The following is a 20085-nucleotide window of genomic DNA, read 5'->3' as shown; positions in this document are numbered from 1 at the left end:
CAAAAAATACTAACAAAATTTTTCTAAGAAAGTGTTTGAAAGTGGAATTCATCAAACTTGAAATGTGGAAGTTGCATTGGTAAGTCTAAAAGGCATGACCAAAAATTCATAGTGACCTTCATGAGTTTTGAATGTTGTTTTTGGAATGTCTTTTGTCTTCCTTCTAATTTGATGATATATGAAATGAAGATCTAGCTTGGTGAAGTAAATTGATTCATGTAATTCATCCAATAATTCCTCAATGACATGAATGAGAAATTTATCTTTAATAGTGAGCTTATTGAGGTCTCTATAATTTGGACACATACGACATGATCCATCCTTCTTGTGCACCAATCCTACGGGATAGGACAAAGACCTTTAGCTAGGTTGAATTATACCCGCCTCTAACATTTCTGCAATGATACGTTCAATTTCACTCTTTTGGGCACAAAGATATATGCAAGGTCTGATGTTTGGAGGAACACTTCCTGGAATAAAGTGAATAACATGATCATGATCACGAATAGGTGGGAGGCATTTGGGAGTCTCAAATACCTTGGAACGATTGTCCAAGACTCTTTGGAGATATGGATAAATGGATGATTTCAATGTTTTAGCATCTAGCGAACATAATTGTGCAATTACACGTCATTGTTATTTCTTCAAAATATTTGTCATTCCATCAGACCTGATTATCTTTCTCGGTTTCCCTATGATACCCCTTAATTCAATTTTCTTTCTTTCCCAATTTTTTTTTAAGAAAAGTTCTTGAAAATTAAAAGCTATCGTCCCCAAAGATTGTAACCATTGGACTCCTTATACAGCATCAGAACCAACCATTGGAATGGAAAGCATTGGATTATTCAACAAATATTCCCCCATGGTTAGCTTGATATTATGGCACTTCCCTGAGCAATTTATAGTTCCTCCATTTGAAATCATCACTTGACACTCTAGTGTTGGATATAAGAAGCAATTCAATTCCTTGGCTATCTTGCAATAAATAAAATTGTGGGTACTACCTGAATCAATCAACACTATTACCTTTTTCTTCTTGATATGTCCTTCTATCTTGAGAGTTTGAGGAGTGGTAATTCCCACCAATGCATTACAAGATATGGTAAAATTCATTTCATCTTTCTTTGGGGTTGGTTCCTAGTGCACATACTCTTCTTTTGATGTTTCTTGTTCCTTTTCTTCCTCCTATTCATTATCTATGTAAAATACTTTCTTCTCAACACAGTTATGACCTTTAGTGTATTTTCTATCACAACTATAACAAATCCCTTTTGCTATTTTTTCGTCCACTTGTTGTGGTTTCAACCTTGTAGGTTATGGGAGGTTAGGAGTAACAACAATTGCATCTTTATAGTTGTGAGTGGTAGACCTCCTTGTTGCCATCATTTTTCTTTCAACTTTTCTTGCCACCCTGAATGCATTTTCCGATGAATTAGGTTCCCAAAGGCTAACTTCATGTTGGATGTTATCATTTAAATTCCATATGAATACATCAATCATATGCTCCTCTGGAATATCATTTAGCTTGATATTTAATCCTTGGAAGTCCTCAATGTGCCCACCATTGAACCCTTTTGTTTGAGTTTTATCACTTGGCTAAAGAAGGTATTTCTCTTTGTACTCTCATAATGTGCTACTGATTCCTCCATAAAGATTGTCCAAGTGACAATTGATTTATGAGAACACAACCATTTATGCCATACAAATTTATTGGGTTCTAAATATAAAGATGTAATGTGTACATTTTATGTGTGTGGCACATCATGTAGATCAAAGAATTGCTCCATGTATAGTATCCATGTTATTGAATCCTTACCATTAAAGTTCCTCATATCGATATTTGGAATGTGGTGGGTATTCAACCCAAAATTAGAGTCTCTAAAATCATGATTCACATTCCTTTTGTTCTCATCATGATTTTCATGGACTGCCTTATCACCATTAGGAAGCATTTACTCTAGTAACTTTGTCAAACCTTTCTTCAAACCTTCCATTTTTGTTTTTAAACCATCCTTTAAACCTTCCATGTCTAATTTTATTTTTTCTTCTAAATCATCCATCTTAAAATTCATCACTTCTAGTTAATCTTTAGTTTCGCTTTGTTAGAGTGAAAATTGTTGCACTTGGTCCCATGATTTTGATATATCATGTTGCATTTATTCTTCTTCATGCATCATAGTAGAGCCTTTTGAGGGATTAATGGGTGTAGATTTTTTTTTTGTTTGGGAGGCATTTTGGATCAATTAATGATATATATGCTTCATTATGCCCTTCGAATCACTTCAAACAAAAGTAATGCAAGTTTAAAAATACACAGCTTTTAGAGATTGATTTTGAGCTTGTTGATTGGATGATCTTGAAATTGTTGTTTCTCTATGATTTCAGCCTCCCAAGGTCTAGAATTGTGTCCTATGGTATCCCTATTTTTCCTCTTTCTAACCGCACTTGTTAGACCGAGATTAGATTCTTTAAGATAAAGTTTAGCCAAATCTCCCAAGATTACATGCTTATGGATTGGTTTTGTAGAAATAACTTGTACAAAATACCATGTGTCACTTTTTCAACCTTCAGAACTAAGAAGCATACCCAAGAAACTACAGTTTGTTTAATTTCCACCTCTTTTTACGAAATTCAATTTGGATTCCTGAAATGAAAGTTATGACAATTTTCCTTGAGACACCTGTTTGAGACATAATTCTGGAGCATACAAAAACCCTAATTCCTTGAACCATATCTTCGAGAATATAGCAAAAATTCCGAGACTACCTGTTTGAAGAAGTGAAACCTGTCACACGGAATAAGTCGATCTTGCGGACAAGATAGACCTTCCTAGAATCTAAAGAAGACCTAATGACAAGCAAAGCAACCAGACACTATCTTTCTCTAAATATGCTTTGATAAACAATGGCAAACAAGTGTTTTTAGGGCCTACCTTAGGTCCAACGCAAGCTTGTGGATGCCCTCGCTCCTTCGATCCAAATGAGCTCCTTTGTCGCGAATCTGCAAACACAAACAAGGCAAACAAATTAAATAGCACCTGAAAAACCAATTGCATAAACATATTTAACATGAAAGTCAAGGAGTCCATGAAACAAATAACATGAGATACTTGTTGAGAAAAATGAGTTTGATTGTATTAATTCAAAAGAAGAAGAACTTTACAACCTTTGCCTTGACACTGTACAAGCTCCTCCCAGGGTCCAGCAAGAAGTCTCCTCTACTTTGACAAGTTTCACTCACTCCCCAATGAAGCCAAAAAGGTATGTGATCTCTCCTCTTAAGCTCAACTAGGAAGTCTTGATTTCACCAGCATTTACCCTAAAAAATGTTCAGCTTCTAACATCTCTAGCAACCAGCCCAATGCCTATATTTATAGTGCAATGGAGGGAGGTTACTAGGTCCTCCTTCAAAGGGATAAAGCCCTCCTTCAAAGGGATAGCTCCTCTCATCAAGGGATTAGCTCCTTCTCTTTTGGGATGCATGAACCACCTCAGAGCGAACAATCCACGTCTAAATTCCTTCTAGAAACCTCTAGAATTAACCCAAAGTGAGTTTTTTAAGATAAAACTTGCGCCTTTTGACTTTCACAGGGGTCCGCACCTACACCATTAGGGACAGAGTGGGCAGGTCCGCAGTTTTTTTACACAGAAGGTGCGGGACCGCAGGTGACAGTGAGAGAAAGTGCGGAACCAGAGTTACATTGATTTTTAATGTCTTTCTCTCATTTTCAAAGGTTGACTTGAAGAGCTGAGGTTTGAGACTTGCTTAGGAGGACAGTACAAGTGATGATAGACCCATACTGACTGTAAATAATCATGGTGACGATATTTTTGTGTAACAGATTGCCCCCTAAAGTGCGAAGTCTGTAGTAGATGAGGATTTCTTATCATTTAGGAAGAGTGAAGTACTTTATCATTTCGAGGATCATCTTGTGGAGAGCCCGATTGGAACCTGTAAAAACATTCAATGCAAGATATATATATGAGATCATATCATCACTGAGGTAGGCATTCCCATACTCAGATTAAAACTGACTTAGAAAACTAACTACTGCTCTGATACAAGAATTATCTTGTAATACATCACAAGTATAGACTCAGGTGGACACAGTATGGACGCAGCCATCTGTTTATGAATCGTCCATTATATAATGAATACAAAATTCCTCGCAACTTGGATTGTGGAAACTAGATCCAGGGTCTTCATTTCTACTTCCCGAAACAGTACGATTCTATCCATGCAAATGAATGTGTTGATGTCAAACATGGTAGAAACCACTTGATTGCTAGTCAATGATGTAAACTGTTAACAAGTGTGAGAGAAACCACCAGTGATGTCAATGGCTCTCAAAGTACCCAGTACATCCATGAGATGCGAATAAATGTGTTGATGTCGAACATGTCACAGAATCCTTTGATCGAAAGTCAATGATGTACACTGTCGTCAAAGGCGAGAAACCTGCCATTGAGGCATGCAGATCTCAAGGTACTGACGATTTCTAGATCATCTTTCTAGATAATGAGCTGATGTCGATAGAAAGCGATCCTTCGTAGGCAAGCCCAGAACACAAAATCATAGATCAAGTTGAAGAAATTTAGTTGCAAGGACTGACTCAGGGATGGTCAAGATGAATGACAGATATTTTGCAGATGAATGGCTTATTGGCAGTGACCTCTTGAACACATAACGACACGGCAGATGGTTTGGTGACAATTGACCCAAAGTTAATACCCAGAAACTAGCTGAAGACTTTCAATGTGGTTTGATCAACTGTTAGGCAAAGGATTTCCCAACCCTGAATAAAAGTGTCGTGTTCATGAGTGGTTACAAAGCATGACAAACAGGATTTCTGGCAAGTACCTCTTTGACAAGGTTGAGGAGGATAACATTTGCTTGATTATAAGCTCATCCTTCGGATGAGTCCAACTTAGTTTAAATTCGAACCCTAAGAAGGAGTGGTTCGTTCTTGTTTGTAATTGAACAGGTCTTTACTGCGAAATTTTAATGAGTCCAGTATAGGAGAAACTCGGCGTTTTTCAATTTTAGAGAGTCTAAAAAAACTTAAGAAACTCCAGGGTTGACCTTTTTCGTAAATTTGTGTCTCGAAAAAGTATAAAATAATACTTGAGAGAACCGCTTGATCTTTTACGACCAAGGAGTACTTTTCGTCATTAGTGCAAGGACTGACTCAGGGATGGTCAAGATGAATGACAGATATTTTGCAGATGAATGGCTTATTGGCAGTGACCTCTTGAACACATAACGACACGGCAGATGGTTTGGTGACAATTGACCCAAAGTTAATACCCAGAAACTAGCTGAAGACTTTCAATGTGGTTTGATCAACTGTTAGGCAAAGGATTTCCCAACCCAGGTGAATAAAAGTGTCGTGTTCATGAGTGGTTACAAAGCATGACAAACAGGCTCATTTTTCTCTCTTTTCCCCCACCATTTCTGGCAAGTACCTCTTTATTTTTGACAAGGTTGAGGAGGATAACATTTGCTTGATTATAAGCTCATCCTTCGGATGAGTCCAACTTAGTTTAAATTCGAACCCTAAGAAGGAGTGGTTCGTTCTTGTTTGTAATTGAACAGGTCTTTACTGTGAAATTTTAATGAGTCCAGTATAGGAGAAACTCGGCGTTTTTCAATTTTAGAGAGTCTAAAAAAACTTAAGAAGACTCCAGGGTTGACCTTTTTCGTAAATTTGTGTCTCCCAAGCCCGAAAAAGTATAAAATAATACTTGAGAGAACCGCTTGATCTTTTACGACCAAGGAGTACTTTTCGTCATTAGTGCCCTTGATCCAAAAAAGTAAAAAAGTGATCAACGACACGTCGTTTTATAACCAATATCGAATTTGAAACGACAAAAATCCGGCGATCTTTTCATGTTTTTACGGTCGGAAAAGAGCTGTAAGTGGACCGCCTTTTAATTCCATTTTAACGAGTTTAAAAGAAACACTCGGCAATCTTTTCATGTTTCATGAGTCAGAAAAGAGCTTAAAGGTGACTCTAAATGTTTTTTCGACAAAAATGATAGATTTCGCCTGAATAATCCGTTATCCTGCACAAAAACACAAACATTACCCAGACCTGTTTGAAATAGATAAAAATGTCGCAAAAATACCTTTTCAAAGTGAAACATAAACAAATTTGCAATTTATTTACTCAAAAAACTTATAAAAAGGGCCTTTGTCAATTCATTTTTATCGTTTGAGTTTGGGTGAGAAAATAGTGCTTTTGCTCAGAAAACTTCCCGTGAAGATTGCGGGAAATCCAACCGTCGGAAATGAACGCCGTCTTCTCCAGGTAATCCACATCATCCCACTCTTCATTTTTAACCGTTTGATTTTTTGTTTTAGTCATTTATTTCATTTTTGGGAGGGTTTTTAGGCATAAAACCTGCGCGCGGGGGCCCGCAGGTTTACCACTGCTGGCCTGCGGACCCCGACTTTTTCTCCATTGGGAAAAAGCTCGGGGTCCGCACCTTCCATGTAGACAAAGTGCGGTCCCATGCACTGTGTCTAACCCAGAGGGTGCGGTCCCCGTCGCAAGGGTTTTTAACCCAAAAATTCTCAAAAATGGACCAAACAAAACAATTTCTAGCAATTTAATTTATCTTTATACTTGATGCAGAGAGTACATCATGCTAGATTGGCGTGAACGAGAGCATGAGGACGTGGATGCTGCCGCATGGAATCATCAGCCTTCACTTGATGCTTTGAGGGCGTGCGGCTTGTACAAATTCTGGGTCATTCCTGGCATGAGGGCTCAGGTGGATTTTTTACAGTGGATGGTTGACAGATGGAGCGTACAGGACCAATGCTTTTTCATTGGCGGCCACTAGCTCGAAATCGAGCTGGCGGACATATATTTCTTGACTGGTTTGCCTAAGAGAGGCGAAGACTTGACTCTGTTTGGGGCTAGGGTAGGTGGCTAGTCTGTCGATAGCCTCAGGCTAGAGTACTGCAACAGCCAGGCTAGAGACAAAGGGATAGACATAAAGACCATATCCCGTCCTGAGCTCATGGTGATTGCGTTCACTGTCACCAGACTTTGTGGAGCTATCACATTACATATTGCCACCGGATCCCAGATGCGTATGGCAGTTGATTACTTTCGAGGCACCATCTTCAACTGGTGCGATGCTGTGTTGGCCAATGTGAAAGGCCAACTGACCAGGGCCAAGAACGGATGACTAAAGACCTTTGGTTATGGGGCTTTGGTCATGAGTTTTGGCCTGGAGAGGGTTCCTATGCTGATCCCGCAGCACCTTACTGTTGGAGCTGGGCTTCCTCGAGATCCCAAACTGATGCGATGGGTTGCAGTTATGGCCCGTCACCCAGACGAGAGGACAGAGGTTGCTCGATTCAAACCTGAGTATTTCCAATGGCTGGAAAACTAGGTCTTTTCTATTCAGGACTTCCCATACGCTGGGATAGATTTTCGTGGTGACCCAAACATGGTTCTTCCACCAGGAGAGCAGTGGGATGAGTTAGGTAAAATCCTTTTAAACATTTTTCTATTTTATTTTATTTTATTTTTTGTTATTTTTCCATCGTCTCAAAACTGATAGTAAAAAATTTCAAATGCAGATGTAGGTCCACAGCGACCAGTCGCTCTCCGGCCTTACGAGAGGAAGCAACCAGTTGCACCCGCGCCAGCCCCACAGACGAATCAGCAGAGGTTTTGGCCGAGTTGGAGGGTCATCTCGAGCGCTTGACAGGAGATATTCTTGAGACCACTATAGATGACATTCCTCGTCGACTTCAGTGCTACGTGATTGGGGTCTCGGGACCTTTTAGGAGGTTCCTTTGCAAGGTGGCCCGTGCAGTGGTTTCTTATAGAGATCATCACCAGTGATAGGATGATCGCCTATTGTGGGCACATGTGACATTTTTATTTTTTGTACTTATCATTTTTGCCGATCATAAGGTGTTTCTCAACCTATGATCGAGGACGATGTATTTTTGACACACTCCTATATATATATATATATCACTATTACCGACTTATCTTGTAAATCATGTTATGGAATGGTTTTAAATTTACATGTATGATTATTGCAAATGTCTATTTAGCATTTGAGAAGCAACTGCATCTGCTAATATATTTAAAGATCTTGGAATATGCTGATATTCAATATAATCAAATTCATGTTCCAAGAGACGCACTCTCAAAAATAATCTTAATAACACTGGATTTCTAATGGCATACACTCTATTAAGCTGTAATACAACGAGTTCAGAATCTAACCTCACTATCAAACTCCGAATCCCAAATGAAATAGATTCAGATAATAACTCAATCACTGCACTATACTTGGCAATGTTGTTCGTTGTTTGACCGAGGCTTACCCCACGCATAGATACTAACTCGTCAAAGGGCGAATAGATAACCCAAGCTGCGGAAGAGATGTTCCGTGTATTACGACAAGCACCATCAGCGAAACCAATGTATGTTTGGAGAGGCATCGACATCTGCAATATCAAGAGTAAAACCAAGATAAGCAGGAATAATGACGAAAAACACTCTCTAAGCTAAGCACACTGTTTAAACTAAAACACACCAGCTAGAAAGAAAAACTATCCTAACTAAAAATCTCCATACCCATTCTTTTAAGCATAATACCTCTTCAAGTAAAGGCCATTTCTGGGTTTACCCAAAGAGTCCCCGTCAAAGTCTACCAATTCATAGGCCCCTTTGGCTAGCTTTCGCTTGACAACATAGGGACCATGCCACATAGGAACGAATTTTCCAGCGCCTAATTTATCATTAGCTTGATCATAAACTAAGACTAGATCTCCTTCCGAAAAATTTCGAGGGGTCACATTTCGATCATACTGAGCTTTCATGCGTTTTGCGTGAGTCTCGATTGCCAATGCAGCATTGCGTCGATTCTCATCTAATTGAGCCAAGTATAACAAACGTTTTTCCTCTTCGGAAGTGGCTGGAAGTAACTCGATGGCCATTTGCAGTGACGGGATTTTGCATTCAATGGGTAACACAACTTCCAAACCATAGACTAGTTGGAAAGGAGTGAACCCTGTTGATGTTTTTACTGAAGTTCGGTACGCCCAAAGTGCTGAAAATAGCATGTTGTGCCAATTCGACCGATGAATCCCAATGATTCGTCGGATCATGATAACTAAAACTTTGTTGATGGATTCAACCAGACCATTTTCTTGTGGATAATAAGGGGTTGAACTATCATGACGTAAACCAAGCTGGCCTGTAAGTTCGGTCATCATAACGTTTCGAAAATGACGCCCATGATCAGTGATTATTGCTTGCGGGACACCAAACCTAGCAATTATATGATTGAACACGAAAATTGCAGCTGTCTTGCTGTCTTCCTCAAATGTAGGCATCGCCTCGGCCCACTTAGTAAAATAATCTACCGCAAGGATGATATACGCATGCCCCCCGGCCGAGTGAGTGTTACATGTAATAAAATCGATACCCCATTTGGCAAAAGGACCAACGAAAATTATAGGGTGGAGAGGAGTAGGTGGAGCGCGCATCTTACGATCAAAAATTTGGCAGTTGTGGCATTTTCGGACCGCCGTAATACAATCTTTAAATAAAGACGGCCAGAAGTAGCCAGCGCGCAATATCTTTTGGGCTGTGGCAAACCCAGACATATGACCGCCACACGCTCCAGAGTGACAGTCATTTAGAACCCTTTCAGCTTCCTCGTGAGTTAAGCAACGTCGAAAGACAGAGTCCGCCCCACGACGATAAAGAGTATCTCCAATAATCCTGAATTGTTGGGACTGGAATCGAATTTTTCGACGTTCTGACCTTGAAATTTCTGGCCGAAAGGATTGGGTCTGGAGATAAACGATGATATCCCCATACCATGGATCTAAAGTGCTGATTAGAAACAAGGATTCGTCCGCAATGGGCTCCTCCGCCACAGTTTCCGTGTCAGCACGCAGGAAGTCACACATTAACGCCGCAAAAACTAAAGATTTCTTAGACTTAGATTTCTCAAATTCCAAGTCGAACTCCTGCAGGATAACAATCCATTTAGAGTACTTGCCCCCTAGCAATTGCTTGGTCAAAATGTAGATCATAGGGTTGCAATCCGAAATTACTGTAGTTTTACGTAGTAGAATGTAGTGACGAAAACGTTGGATAGCTTGAACAATTGCCAATGCCAATTTCTCCACATGTGAGTATTTTAGCTCAGTTGGATTTAAAGTTCGACTAAGGTAATATATCACATGTTCAGTTCCGAATTCATCTTCCTGAACTAAGACCATTCCAATGGTGGAATGAGAGGCGGCGAGATACAAGAAGTAATCTTGGTTGTAGTTGGGAGGATGCAACAACGGTGCATGGGTCAACGCGTGTTTGAGTGCATCAAAAGATTTCTGAGCTATGTCATCCCAATAGAATGGAGTATTTTGCTTCAACAACTGGGTAAAACCCTTTGTAACCTCAGCGTAGTTAGGAATGAATCGTCGTAAAAAGTATGCTTTCCCTTGCAAAGTTTGGAGTTGGCGAAGACTCGAAGGAGGAGGCAATTTGATGATAGCTTCGACCTTCGAGGGATCGACGCGAATGCCGGCTTTCGAAACTACAAACCCCAGCAATCGACCCGTTTCTATACAAAAGACATATTTGTGTGGGTTCAACCGAATACGATAATGCCTACACCTCATAAAGATTGCTCGTAAATGGACGAGGTGATCAGCTCGATGTAATGAATGAGCAGGCAAGTCATCGAGATAGGGTTGCACAATGTGCTTGATGTCATGAAACGCATAAGACATCGCCCTTTGAAAAGTTGCTCCGGCATTCTTAAGTCCAAAAGGTAACTTGCAACAAGAAAATGTCCCCCATGGACAAATGAAATCCATTTTTGGTTGATCGACAGGTAGAATATTGATTTGATTGTATCCGAAAAAACCGTCCATGAAGGAGAATATTTCGCTGCCGGCACAATCATCAATGATTTGATCGATATAGGGAGTTGGGTAATTGTCCTTTGGATAGGCTCGATTAATGTCCCTATAGTCGATGCATATTCTTATTGTTCCCTGTTTTTTGTTAACCGGAACAATATTCGATACCCGATCCGTTAACGAGATCAGATAAATGAAACCTGCTTTCAACAAATTTTCAACTTCTGCTTTAATTGTAGCAGCTTTTCGTGGGTGAATCTGACGCAAACGTTTCCGGACGGGTTTAGCGTCCGGATAAGTCTTGATATCATGAACAACAATCGCAGGATCAATTCTTGATATTTCCTCATAGGACCAGGCAAACACGTCGCATAATTCTTGAAATAGGGCCTTATATATTTGAATTTCGTCATCTGTACACGAGGCACCTATATGAATGTTCTCAACAATTCCGGGCTTAACCGAAATGTCAATAGGAATAGTTCGAGAGATGTTTCCAAAATTTAACTCTGAATCAGGATGTTTCATTGGATTCTGAGGTTCCTTGACATATTCAGTTGTAAAAATTGATGAGAAATCATTTTCAAAAAGATCATCCTGAGGTAAAAACGAAGATCTGTGATGGAGATCTTCCCATGGTAAATCATCTACACATAGGATTTCACGAATTTTCTCATCAGAGTGAACAAATTCAGAAAACGTGGTTAAATCCGAGGTTGATGTGAAAAGTGATTCCTCACAGACCACATTCATTAAGTCATTTTCGGTTGAACATGGGTCGGCAAACGACTGCACGACTTCATAGGCAATTTCATATGGACTCAAAGGCATGGCATTACCAAATGAGTCTATCTCAGATTCAGAAGGAACGATCCAAGGATCATCGTAAACAATGGTGTCTGATGTAATCATATGAATGGTTGCAAATGAAGACGATGCGTTGATTGGAGGAAAAGGAAAAGTTCCCAGTAAACCGACATCTTTAACTAGTCCTACTCCAACATCCTTATATGGGATAGTCGTTTTACCAACATGCTGAATACTCTCCGAAGAGGCTGGGTCAGATGAAAAGTAAGCCAACTGGTCTATTGTTACGATCTTTCCATTATGTGGAAACTTTATAACTCGAAAGACTGATGAAACGACCGCTGTCATAGCGTAAGACCAACTTCGACCCAAGAGAAGGTTGTAATCTAGAGGGGCATCAACCACCTCCACATCTAGACTAACGGTTTTTCCTTCAACCCCTATAGGCAAATCCTGTAGAATTCCAAAAGGATGAAACCCACGGCCATCAAAGGCCTTTAGAATCGTCGGGGATTGATTTAGCGAAGGAGAACCAAGCGATCTCCAACACTGTATCGACATAATACACGTTGAGGCTCCCTCATCAATTACAGTCCGATGAATAGGCCTGTTTTTGATTATCAATGGTATCTGGAAAGCCATTTGATGAGGCAAACACGGTGTACTATTTTCTAGATCGAAAATTATTAGGTTCAGGTCCTGAACATCAACAGCTCCTATAGCCGACAAAAGTAATTGACGTTGTACTGGACATGATTGCAGCACTTCCAAAGCCGACATTGCTAAGGGTGAAACAACTAAATCCTCAAAAATGTTATAATTCTGAGCCGCTCTTGCATGTGGATTGAAAGCTGACTTTCGAAGTATACCCTTGGCGGGCGGTTTGATTACCAAGTCTGGATTAGGTTTCTTGATCTGTAGTGGATCGGAACCGGGAGCTGAGGTTGATGGATTAGAATGAGAAGATTCTACTTCTTTACCATCAACAGGACTTTTACTACCATAATCTTGCGATCGAGTCGCAATCCTAACATGGGACATCATTAGTATGGGTTCTTCATTGGCATTCGAGGATGAACCTATCATCTAACTGTCTTGAGTCGGAAAAGGATCCTTCAAAACAGCAGGAGTTTGGGAACCTTTGACAATCTTCGCAACCTCTGCACAATGAGGGCAGTCTCTTGTAAAACGTTCATCGTCACAAATGAGACAAGGATAATGAGGTTTGCGCTTTTCTTCATTGGATTCCGCCTTTTCAGGTTTCTCCTTTGAACTTTTGTCCGTTTTATTCTTCTTCTTTCCTTTCTTCTTCCCACCGGATTTTGATTTGGCTGTAGATGACTCTACAACGTGAATATCAGCGAAAATATCTGCAGAAGAGTCTCCTGTTGGGGAATCAGGCAAGGTTATGATAGGGGAAGAATTCTTGGAAGACTTCTTCTTACTTTTAGTGTTAACCATGCCAATCATACCATCGGCGGCATGAGATCCCAAAGGAGCTGCAGTGATTTGATTTTGCTTGGGAAGATCGGGGATTTTTTCGTGTAACGTACCTGACTGAGTATAGACCAAGTCAAGGTACTGTGCTTGAGCAATCACTTGCTCCTTAGTAACGACTCCGGCTTTAGCTACATCTTCAGTGATCTTTGAAAACAAAGATTTTACAAACCACTCGGCCAAGATCTGATCCGAAATAAATACCTTCACTAAACGCCGTCGACGTCTCCACTCATGAATATGATCTGAAATGTAAGTGGATGTCGATTGTTTTAGCGAAGTTAACAATTCCGTGCCATTGTCATATCGAACTGGCAACTGAAAATGAGTTAAAAACGAGGTAGCTAACTGACTAAAATTATAAAAAGTGCCTCGCGGTAACTCAATGTACCACTTGGCCGCGAGACCAATTAGAGTGCGCTGGAAAAGTCTAAGATGGATTGAATCATCTGTAATGGAGTTAGACGCACACCAGAGGTGGTAAGTCATCACATGGTTCGACGGGTCCTCTCCTGATTTACCTTCGAACTTGGGAATGTCACTGGGCAACTTATTCGGCATTGGCGGCCAAAACGGAAGATAATTAATGGGATCGTTCATTAGGCGCGACAAGTCAGGTAAGTCCAAAGTTACAATAAACGGTAACTGCCGATTAGGATCCCTAAAACTCTGGGTCATGAGACCAGCCCCAGGAGGAGGATATGCAGGATAACTAGGAATAGGAATCGCATTCGGGATATCGTATCCTCCTGGAAAACCAGGATTAACCAGACCGTACTGGGGTTGTTGAGGTTGTTGATAAGTGTACCCAGGGTATGGTTGATACTGATAGACTGGCTGCTGCACAGCAGGACCGAATTGGTACTGTCCCTGGTACGGTTGATAAGTAAATTGTCGTTGACTTGTGACAACCGTACTTGAACCAGGTTGTCCTACAGGTATCTGAACCGAAGTTTGAATCGTAGATCCAGACGGTGGTAAAGATGTCTGAGGAGTAGATACAGGAACAGTAGAAACCGGAGCTATCGATACTCCAGAAGTAGGTGGGGTAGATTGAACAGATGTTGCGGTAGTTGTAGCAGTCGTTTGAGGAGGAGTATGAGGTGTACTAGGCTCAGGCTGAGAAACTACCGAAGGTACAAAAGTTTGAATGTTAGACTGGACTGGTTGTTGGGGTGAACCAGAAACTAAGGGTTGTCCAGTTTGAGATGACAACTGTACACTTGGCTGCAATACCTGTTGAGCTTGCGATGGATCCCACACTATATTCATTCCGGGGTACTGACCCATAACTGGTTGAGAATACTGAGGACCATAACCGGGTTGAGGGTAGGATTGATAATTGAAAGGTACATTTCCCGTTCCTTGAACATACGTTTGACCGGAGGGTGGTTGGAAACGTTGGTTCGAGTACTGACCTTGGGGTTGATACCCTTGAGGCACATACTGATACTGGGGTTGACCTTGAGGTATAAATTGATACTGGGGTTGACCTTGGGGTACATATTGAGTCTGGGGTTGACCTTGAGGAACGTACTGTCCCATAGGTATGTACTGTCTTTGAGGTTGCCCCCCAGATGCAAACTGTGTACCTTGAGGTTGCCCCCCAGGCGTTAATTGAGGCTGCCCCCCAGGCGGTAACTGGCCACCTTGAGGTTGAGGATTGGGAATAGAACCTGACATCATGAGAATGTCTTCTACGCTCAACGACTTAGCACCATTGTTTCAAGTTAATAACCCTTACTCAATGGGTTGAGGAGATGCTCCTGAAAAAGTACCAGAAAGTGACTGATACCCGGAGGGAACAGAAGGACCGTCGTACAAAAAAGATTCGGGCGATTGAGTAAACATGGATGACTGTCCTGACATATTTACGGGAGTATAAAAACCTCTAGGTGTTGGGTGATAAGGAGCGCGAGGTGGTGAAAAACTTAACCCTGAGTTTTCTAAGAAATTAGTCAAAGAAAGATACCAAGAACTGCTCCTAGGTGGACTGTAAAAAATTGATTCACGCTCCCTTAGCTCAATAACAGGTTGATTTTCAGGGATAGGGATTCCTACTTCTTCTTTCGGAGCAATTTCTTCAATAGCAATAAGTCCAGAAGGAAGATCTTGGGTGATTACTCTTTCTACCCTAGGTGAACCAGGACCACTAGAAGTTGGAGAAACAAACCCCGATGTCGGAGTAGCAGCAAATTCACTTTCAGGCTCGGATATTTTAGGTTCCTCACCTATATCACTAGTAGATGAAAAGCTACCAGTAACTTCGGAAACAGACACTGACTGTGGATTATAATATGCTACTAACGGTTGAAAATCAGGATGTACTATCAAAGAAGATTCTCCTTCTTCAGGTGACCCAACTCTACTGTCTCTAGGAGTTACGAGGACTTTCAAGCCTTCAAGATGGCTCGGTACTTTCTCATGAGGTTGACCCTGAAGTCTACGGGACTTCCTCAGTAACTCAGCCACGTTTACAAACTCAGGAGACTGGCCCCGAAGTCTACGGGACTGTCTTGGTAATTCAGCCACAGTTGAAAACTTTTAACTACTTCACACGCAAACAAAGTAAAATCTCAATGAAAAGCACCTAAAGTCTCTAAAGAACCAAACAAATTTGAATCACACGCCTAAAGAATCTAGGAGATCAAACACACACAAACAGTAACTTTCCGTACTGAAAACACTAGTTGGTGATGAAATCCAACGTCGCAGAGTTCAATTCAGAAATGGCGGTTGGAACAGTTACTCCGGCAACCTGCTTAATGAATAGACTAGCACAAGTTCCTCCACTTAACCGTCTCGAGTGAAGAGAACCCCCCAGAAAATCCAAGTGAGTCTAGCCGACGTCTGCTCCAGGTACAGTGGGATCTTCCCACCACTGTCACCTCAGGAGGAGTCCTAAAGAATATGGCCACTAAGGTTACCAACTGAGATAAATATACCTGAGGGAACAGTCTACAATCCGATACGCACGCAAGGGCAGAGTAGCAAGCTCAATCCCCTTGAAGGCTCCTTGACATAATCCAAGGTTTACCAACAAGTGACCCCAGGCTCCTCGACAGTGGTTAATCCGAGGTTTACCGTTTTTAATACGTGAATATTTGGCGTCGTTCCCAATGAGGAAGGATTGATTCCCACACTGGTTCGGACACAATCTCATGCTTCTCCTTTAAGAGGAGCTTTCCCAGAGCATAAATGCAACAATTGGATTTCTTCCCTACCACAAGATACAACTACTTGTTTGTTTTTACTGTCTTGGAGAGTTAATTACTCTCCTACTCCAAAACACTAGCCTAAGCTAAGTTGGTGTATCAGAGCCCTAAAAATAAAAACGTTACTAGGTGAATTTTACTTTAAGCATTAATTTTAGTGGTTTTTTTTTAAGTCCAAAGGTGTGGAGATGAAACTCGTGGTATGAAGACTCGACTCAAAATCACTAAAAATGCACCTAAGATGATTTAAACAATCTTTTTCTCTTCGATGAACGTCTAAACTAAGAAAGAGTTTGAGAATGCAAATACTTTGTAAACACAAATCTTTCTCAATCAAACAAATTAAAAGAAGATTTTTTGTCCTTTTCCAATGCACTCAAAACGAGACAACTAGTTATTTCACAAAAATTTCCTTTTTCGTTTCAAAGCACTCAATCACTACAAAACAAACTTTTTCCAAAAGAGATTTTTTTATTTATTTATATTTTTTAATAAAACACTCAAAACTATGAAAATGACTAACTTTGAGATCTACAAATTATAAAAACCTATTTGAAGTCAAAGCCTACTAAAAGTCTTTTTTAAGGATGTTTTACTTAGCTAGATGTAAGCTAAGGACCAATTTATGCAGAATCACAAATAAGTCAAGAATAACCAATTTTGTTTTCTTTTTGAAAATGAAAATCCAAACTCTCAAACACAAGCTTTTCGAAGTTTTGTAAAGAGAAAACACAAAGCGGATTCCTCAACAAGGGGAGATTTCATAAATGGTCAGACTCATAAGAAGGCTGGTAGACACTAAGGTGATCTGAAGTCCCTACAACTTCTAAGCTCAGAGCCACTACACAACCAAAATGAAAAACAAACCCAACAAGAAAAACTCCTAGGAATTTCACTTAAAACCCTGACACTAACGAAATCAATCTAAGGAAAGCTTCTGACAAGTTATATGCAGGTCTGGGCAGTGGATAACAATTTCTAAACAAAAACTAAGCTGACTAACAGAGGAAATCTTAGGGTTTTTCAAAATTTTGACAGGGTCCGCAGGCCCACAGTTGACACAGGTGCGGTCCCGCTCTGTGCTAAAAGCCAAGATGCGGGTAGGTACGCACTGTGTCAAACGGCTAGGGTGCGGTCCTCTCCCAAAGCTATGAAAAACAAAAAATAACCCTGGATCTACAAACTCTACCCAATTTTACACACAACAAGCCAAAAACAGAAACAAAAACACAGTTTCTCAGGTCAAAGTAAAAACAAGGAAAACAATCAAGTCCCCAGTGGAGTTGCAATTTTGTCACACGGAATAAGTCAATCTTGCGGACAAGATAGACCTTCCTAGAATCTAAAGAAGACCTAATGACAAGCAAACCAACCAGACACTATCTTTCTCTAAATATGCTTTGATAAACAATGGCAAACAAGTGTTTTAGGGCCTACCTTAGGTCCAATGCAAGCTTGTGGATGCCCTCGCTCCTTCGATCCAAATGAGCTCCTTTGTCACGAATCTGCAAACACAAACAAGGCAAACAAATTAAATAGCACCTGAAAAGCCAATTGCATAAAACATATTTAACATGAAAGTCAAGGAGTCCATGAAACAAATAACATGAGATAGTTGTTGAGAAAAATGAGTTTGATTGTATTAATTCAAAAGAAGAAGAACCTTACAACCTTTGCCTTGACGTTGTACAAGCTCCTCCCAGGGTCCAGCAAGAAATCTCCTCTACTTTGACGAGTTTCACTCACTCCCCAATGAAGCCAAAAAGGTATGTGATCTCTCCTCTTAAGCTCAACTAGGAAGTCTTGATTTCACCAGCATTTACCCTAAAAAATGTTCAGCTTCTAACCTCTCTAGCAACCAGCCCAATGCCTGTATTTATAGTGCAATGGAGGGAGGTTACTAGGTCCTCTTTCAAAGGGATAAAGCCCTCCTTCAAAGGGATAGCTCCTCTCATCAAGGGATTAGCTCCTTCTCTTTTGGGATGCATGAACCACCTCAGAGCGAACAATCCACGTCTAAATTCCTTCTAGAAACCTCTAGAATTAACCCAAAGTGAGTTTTTTAAGATAAAACTTGCGACTTTTGACTTTCACAGGGGTCCGCACCTGCACCGTTAGGGACAGAGCGGGCAGGTCCACAGTTTTTGTACACAGAAGGTGCGGGACCGCAGGTGATAGTGAGAGAAAGTGTAGAACTAGAGTTACATTGATTTTTAATGTCTTTCTCTCATTTTCAAAGCTTGACTTGAAGAGCTGAGGTCTGAGACTTGCTTAGGAGGATAGTACAAGTGATGATAGACCCATACTGACTGCAAATAATCATGGTGATGATATTTTTGTGTAACAAAACCCTAGGATCCAAGGCTCTAATACCAAATGTTGTGTAACAAAATCACAAAAATAGAAGAAAAGATAGATCAACGACTTGAAAATAAGCCTCTTCAAGGGGCAATCTCCTTATACATCACATAAATGAAAAATTATTGGATGATACGAATGACAATACCTACTCGTTATATATAGGAGACTAAAGGGTCAAAATATAATCATGGCCTACATAATAGTAATAATGTAAGGGCACATCAATAACAATAATGGGCTTCTATGGGGCACAAAAATAACAATTGTGGGCTTATATGGGGCACACCAATAACAATATGGGGGCTACACTAGTATTATAGGTACCTAACAATCTCATTGAGGCCTAGTATGAGAGAGAAGTAAATTCTGGGGAGGTGCTGGTGATGGACAAGAATGGGATAAGTTCTTTGTGTTTATTGCCTCATCAGCAAAGAAAAGCTTGTATCTTTAAGCATATTTATTTTTCTTTTCCAAATTCACTTGTCTTCGAGTGATCAATTTATCATTCCAAGTATATTATCGATGAAATCGTTGCCGATGAAGTTCCAGTGGATTATGATGTAGTCATTGTGGTACCCGACTCATAATTTTGGAAGAGTAACTTTTCATAATTGTCATAAGTGTAAACAAGGGAAACTCTCCATGTGGCACACCCATGTTGTAACTCACAAGCAATCCCCTACATGACTCATGTATCCTCGTTCACTAGTGCTCCATTATCTTAGGAGAGTAATTTAGAGCAACCAAAAACTAATGCTCCCTCTTTGTGAGGAAGGTGTTCTCCACCATCTTGACCTTCTTTCTTAGACTATTAAAATTACCTTTTCTAGGAGTTTTGTTAGAATGTCAACAACTTGAAATTAGTTATGAATTAGAATGTAGTCATGAAAAATGGATTCCTTTTGTACTCTATATTTTGGGAAATGATATTAAATATCCATGGGCTTGGAATGATAATGAAACACTAGATTCTTTGAGAGCTTAATGCAACTCTACAATGGGCTCCAACATTTAATCTATCAAGTCTATATTCAATTGGTGAAGCCAAATGGTTTGGTAAAAACTAGATAATGATGCCATATGCTCTAATTTAGTTGAATTGAGTGAAATTATTGACTACTTTGTATTAAAATGAGGAAATTATATGTGATCCCAAGTTGAAGCAATAACTTGAAGTACTCTTCTTTATTCTTACATCTATTGTCTAATTTGAATATACAAATCCATTTAATAACTACTTTCCATCTCCCACATATCTCATGCCATAATGAATTGTGCCCTTCAAAAATTT

At 40.2% G+C, this 20085-nt stretch overlaps 1 pseudogene; it reads left to right on the top strand.

Moving 5' to 3' along the window:
• The window catches only part of LOC149248233 (amidophosphoribosyltransferase 2, chloroplastic-like), a 46309-nt pseudogene extending 26928 nt beyond the window's left edge, over positions 1-19381 (top strand).
• The last annotated feature ends 704 nt before the right edge of the window (positions 19382-20085 follow it).

Source organism: Pinus tabuliformis, chromosome 7, assembly GCF_031772625.1.
Source record: "Pinus tabuliformis cultivar Carrire ecotype Pingquan chromosome 7, CPIR1, whole genome shotgun sequence".
Taxonomy (NCBI): Eukaryota; Viridiplantae; Streptophyta; class Pinopsida; order Pinales; family Pinaceae; genus Pinus; species Pinus tabuliformis.
The sequence above is the reverse complement of the archived record's forward strand: the minus strand, read 5'-3'. Positions and strand labels throughout refer to the sequence as shown.